Source organism: Agelaius phoeniceus, chromosome 10 (assembly GCF_051311805.1).
Source record: "Agelaius phoeniceus isolate bAgePho1 chromosome 10, bAgePho1.hap1, whole genome shotgun sequence".
Classification (NCBI taxonomy): Eukaryota; Metazoa; Chordata; class Aves; order Passeriformes; family Icteridae; genus Agelaius; species Agelaius phoeniceus.
In genome coordinates this window covers 27,178,015-27,184,014 of record NC_135274.1, presented here as the reverse complement: position 1 = coordinate 27,184,014, position 6,000 = coordinate 27,178,015, and positions in this window count along the sequence as shown.

The window sequence follows — 6,000 nt, the reverse complement described above, 5'->3', positions numbered from 1 at the left end:
CACAATAAACAAAAAAAAAAAAAAAAAAAAAAAAAAAAAACAAAAACAAAAACAAAAAAACCACCCACCCAAACTACTGAAATAAAGATGTTACTTTTCTCTAAATAAAACTTTAAGATGAGAAGTTTAGGTATTCTGGGAAAAATGCTAGGGGGCTGAGTATCCTAAGTACAGTTGCATTATTTAGTTATTAATTTGTAATCACAGAGAAAAGGGTTGTAAAGCAGTTGGAGGAAAAGATGAGGTCTTTTAATTTTTCTGTGCTTTTTTTGTTTTAAACATTTATTGGAAGGAAATCTATATCTTCTTTTAATGAGGCAGGCTAGCTGCTCTTCCACAGCTAAACAAGCTGCTATGACAATGACAAAAGCGTTCTACATACCTTCAAGATAATGAACTGTAATAGCCAGGCTAACCAACAGCTATACTACCCCATCTGAGTCACTCCAAATAGCTCGAGACATTCAATTTCTAATATTAAAATCTTACAATCCAAAGCACACTTCAACAGTCACTCCACAATTTAGTTTTACTGGTGAGACTGTGATGGCACAATTATTTTTGAAATGCTGTAAAGCTTCTTGGAAAAAAAATATTTATTCATAACCAGAAAACTGTTGGGATTATCTTTTAACTGACCTTAGTAACAACAGCACTATGCTTCCGACCCAGAATGCGACACGTCAAAATGCTGGTCTTCTGCAGTGGGATTCCAAGCTATTAGTAGCAGAAATGAAAAAGTTAAATAATCTCCCTTCAAAACATAGTAGTATGCACATGGCATCACAAAGCAGATATTGTACCATCAACATCATCTTCAACAAATACTGCCTGCAGATGAATTACTCCCTGCCTAATACTCTTTAAGTATTCCACTGTAAAGAAAGATTTTAGAACTTCTGGTTATATGTTCATAACAAGCAGGAACTTCAGGGAAATGCTTTAAAAATAGAGTTTGTCAGGAATCTAGGAGACATCAAAACAATCCTGTTATTTTAATTCTGAAACAAACACTGCATATACTAACTGCTTCAGTACCCTGAAGCAAAATCTAAATCAGCTGGACATAGGCAGTTACTTAACAGTAAAGTGGACTGTTAAGAAAGCCCACATATGCTTTCATTAGTATATACAATAATCACCATGTTAGATAAACGAGAAATTTTGCCAAACACAAAATGATAGTGTAGCTATTACTACTTATACTTTTGATGTAACATTAAATGTGAGGATCTGTGAAATGCCAGGACTGTGGTCTGCATTTTCCCAGCATGTGTCATCTATCTACAGGTACAGTACTACTAGTTCTCAGAAAATAGATACTTAAATCTACATCAACTCTAATAATGTTCTGTCTCTTATATGCAAGTCTCGTGCAATGGGCTCGCCTTGTCATGTCACCCACATAGTGCAGGTTGTCTAAGAATTCTTCTTAATGACTTGTTTTAGATTCTAAGAACCTCTGATGCCTACACACACTCAGAGACATCAAGCTGCAAAATTAGATAAAAGCCAAACAGGTCTTGTTTCTCCAACCTATGGTAGCAAGCAAAAGAGCAACAAATTATGTATTTGTCACTGCAAGATGAACATTCCTGGCAAGCTATATACGGCAAACTGTTCTATTATTAATCTCACCATATGAAAACAACATGCTGTCTGGAGGAAAGACCTAGCCCAAACATGCAGAAGTATGTTCCATTCTATTTCTGCTGTAGTCAAGAAAGACTGAAGTGTACCACTTTCACTCTTCTCTCATCAGTCCAGCACAGAAAAAGTGAATTACAGTACTTCTGTACCTTTCTGGAGTATCATCTCATATAAAGGATACTGTATTTTACATTGGAAAATATTAAAAACACCTGAGCCCTAGAGAAATATCTGTATACTTGTGATACTCTCACATTAAAGGGTCATATTTCTTCCTAAAGGTGAGAATTCTGCATCTACGATTGTATTTAAACAAACAAACAATTATAAAGGATGGGGGGAGGGAGAAAGTAATCTAGTTGGATAAATATTCCTCCCTTGCACTGTGGTATTATACCTCTCAGAGAAGGAATACAGCTCTCCAAGTTACAGTTCTACAATAAATCCACAGAATTTGAAAAACTGATTACTCCCACTGGTATTTCTGCTTCTTAAATCCTATTACTGCTGCTACTGCACTTCAAGGAATGCTAATGCATGAATGACTCTCATTTGGCACTGTTTATTCAAAAGTGAGATCATAAAGAAAGGATCATGTGGGCCCACTGCTCCTCCATCAAACATAAGCAGGCAACCACTGCCATTTGGGATGCTTACCATCACAGGATGGCTACCAGCAGCATGAGAAGTCGCTGTTCAGTGGTCTATAAAGGCAGCAATTATATTTGGCCCTGGGTTGTCAGATACACCTAGATTTGGTGTTAGCAATGCTTAGCTTATTTTCTTACAACTGCTTGCCACAATATGATGAATACATTATACCTTATTCATTATCTTCACAGAAGATTCAAATTATTTTGCAGTTTCTACAAGTATTCAGAGAATTGTTGGGAAAAAAAAAAAAACAAACAGACAGACTTGATGGCATTATGGTAGTGTAGGCCCCTTCCAACTGAATGGATCAATGCAGTCCATACACAGACAATATTTGTGAAGATGCATTGTGATTCATGAAAAAAATTCTTTCATGGCAACTTCTCCATACTCTTATTCATACTTAATTTCTTTCATTTGTTAAATAAATAGGTTTTGTCTTCATACTGTTACTATCCATTACCTGATGTCCAAGCTAGTACTTTTTCTTTACGATTGGCGGTGATGGATGCCCAAGTCCAAAGCTAAACTATTGTTTTAATTTACTCTGTTTCTTTCAAGTGCAGATTTTGTTACAGTTTCCAACTGTCAAAAAAATTTGGGAATTAACAGCAGAGGAGTGAACAGGGGAAGGCAGGAAGTGAATAGAAAACCCTTAATCTGGTACAATGACACAACACATGAATCAGTTTTGCTCAGGAAACTATTTTGTTATCAATAAAGGTAATTTACATTTTTATTCTTTACAAATAATTTTGCATTTCTGAGTGCTTTAATGAAAGGAAAAAAACTTCCTAAATGTAAGTATTACCAGTTTCCCATGACCACAAAAGGTAACCTCAGACTAATGTCTTAATTTATAAATAAATTCTCAGTAATAGCAGAAGAGACTAGAACAGACGAGTACTACATTAAATATATACTGTTCCTCAAATTCCACTTCATGGCTTTTGAAGTTCATAAACAACAAACAGAAAGCCTCATTCAAAAGTATCGGAAAGAAAGAGAGATATGAAGAATGAACATAGCATATGCTACACTGTAAGATGTCATACCACTCTGTTAGTAGTATTACTAGCATTCTTTCCACTCATAGTAAATAAATGGACAGCAAAAAAATATAGTGTTAAAACAAGAAGATTCTAGGGAAACAAATGAAAGAAAGTTCTATTTGTCTTTTAAACAGATACTCATCATTGTCATTCTTTCTCAGACAGGTTTTCCTTCTGCCTCTTAGAAAAACACCAAAGAAGTTTCACCTAGATTAGGCCATATCATTATGAACAACCCATTACCACAGCATCCATTAAAAACACTAGGAAAGCTGCTGTCACATTTAATCCAACTCCACCCACTTTCAGAGACAAAAGCATTATAGTTCAGGACCCTGCTTGGTTGCTTTGGAAACAACAAATTGCTTTCATTCTTTTCTTCTGTGCCATTGACCCATCCAAATGAATAAATGCAAGCCCTGATTCTCTAAAGAGAAAGTGAAAATGTTGAATTTAAGAATCCATTTTGGGTGACAACAGGAAATAAATACATTAAAATCCTGACCTCTACATATTTAAAACTCCATTTTCTTTGAGAGATCTTTCTAAAACACCATAAAAGGATGTGTTTATTGAAAATAACATCAGTTCTACTTACTTCAAACAGTTTTCTATCAGTGAGAAGAAAGTTGTGAACTGACAAACAACCAGACATTTAGCAGCCGGACTTATCCCTCCGTAGTTCTACTAAAGTATGCATAAGAGCGTTTATCTGAAATCAAATTAAGTATTTATCTGAAATGAAAGGAACTTATTTTGACTTGGTTAGAGTCCATTCCTACAGATGGCTTTGATAAAGTTCCCATTAACTGAGAGAAATCACTGTTCAGTAATACCTTTTAAATGAACTAATCTTGAATTCTGTGAGCAGGCTTTCTTCTAATTTCCATAGGAAACTATGGGTTCAGCATTTTTAATAGTCACAAACTACAGGGTGATTGAGAGTGCTTTGGGAAGGAGAATTCAGAACCAATTTTCCAGACATACTTCACATTGTCAAAAGTCTGCAAGTCCTCTATCTCCAGGGTATATGGAAAATAGGAACAAAGTACTGGAACTTCAGAGAATAAAGCTTATGCTATGGACAGCCCCAAGGCAAGCGATCTACCATAGCAATACTCAAGAAGTGAGAAAGGCTTCCCCCAGATATACTGAGGCAAATAAGGTATGCAAGACCCTTGGCTAGGTATGACAGGGAATAAGGAGGCATCAGAATCTGTCTTGGAACTGACATGAGAACAAAAGGAACAAGGAATGGGATGTGAGGCAGAAGAACGCTGCTAGTTTTCTCAGTAAGGTTTAGCTATGATGACATAAAGGACCACTAACTAGAGAATGAAAGTAACTGCACCAGCTAAAAAGAAAAAGAATAAAAATCATGGTTTATTGTAGAGCATAATGTCTTAAATTAGCTCTTATGTCTCCACAAAAAGATTTTTAAGATTTTTTAAGGAACAAATTTGTAACCAGCATTTGAAAGAACAATTTCTTCATTAAATGTTAAAAACTTAATGTTTCAGAAAAGCAATCCCAAAATGAAAAGGTCAAAGTACAAACAGAAAGATACAAATTCTGGCAGCAAATGAAAGTGAGACAAAGAAAAATGATGTGGCAGAGCTTGAGAAACAAGTCTACAAAGTAAAATAAGAATACTGCAATGTTTTTTCTGACAAGAGTTGTACTGAACATATGCCCATTTAGTTTTCCCCTCTAGAGCAGAATATATATTGCTTAAGTAAGATTTAAGAAATTATTTATTTAGAGTTTGTTTCCAAAAGTAAATTAGGATTTGACTAAGTTTCAGTGGTTATAAAACTGCTCTATCTTCAAAACCTGAAACAAAAAGCAAAGCTCTTTACCCGAAGTTTTATTTAATTAACGCACATCTATGTACCAACAATGACCAGCACCAATTTACAACTGGTATTCCTTTTGTCTTGTTTCCCTGCTGCAAGGGAATTGCAGTTTGTTTGTGAAGTGATTTTAGTACGCATTTTCTTCTGTGCTGGCTAGACATGCTTGACAGACTTCTAAATAATAACTTAAGGTATGTTATCCATACATATATAATGTCCAGTATATTTACACAATTATAGATTATGCTCTACAAAGCCGTAATGAAAGCTAAATAAAACATAACAGAATGCACCTTTGAGTTAGATATCCACTCCTGATCAGGCTTCTTTCCATTACTGGAGTCTATTTCCTCTTCTAGGGGACCATTCCACCAAGTTGTCTACTTGAAGCTCATTCCTACAGAGAGGGCATGTGGCTGTGCAAAAGCCCAAACAACATAAAAAGAAATGTATTAAATCTAGTTATTTATAGTGAATGATAAATACCACCTTTACAAAGCACCTTTTATGCATTTATTATATTGATGTAAAAACATCCTCAAGGATTCATTCTTGTAACACAATTTCTCATTTCTGATGTGACAGTCAAAATATTTTATTTGCAAGAACATTAACATGAGCTAAATGCTGCACATTTTATAAACACTCAGCCTTCCTTAAAAGTGAATTGGTGTTCTTTCTGAGCATATTTATACTGAAATATGTATCTTAAGGTTTTAAAGCAAGGATATATTTGGGCTATGAGAGTAAGATTATTTAAAATATGAGAAAAATAAACCATCTTTCAA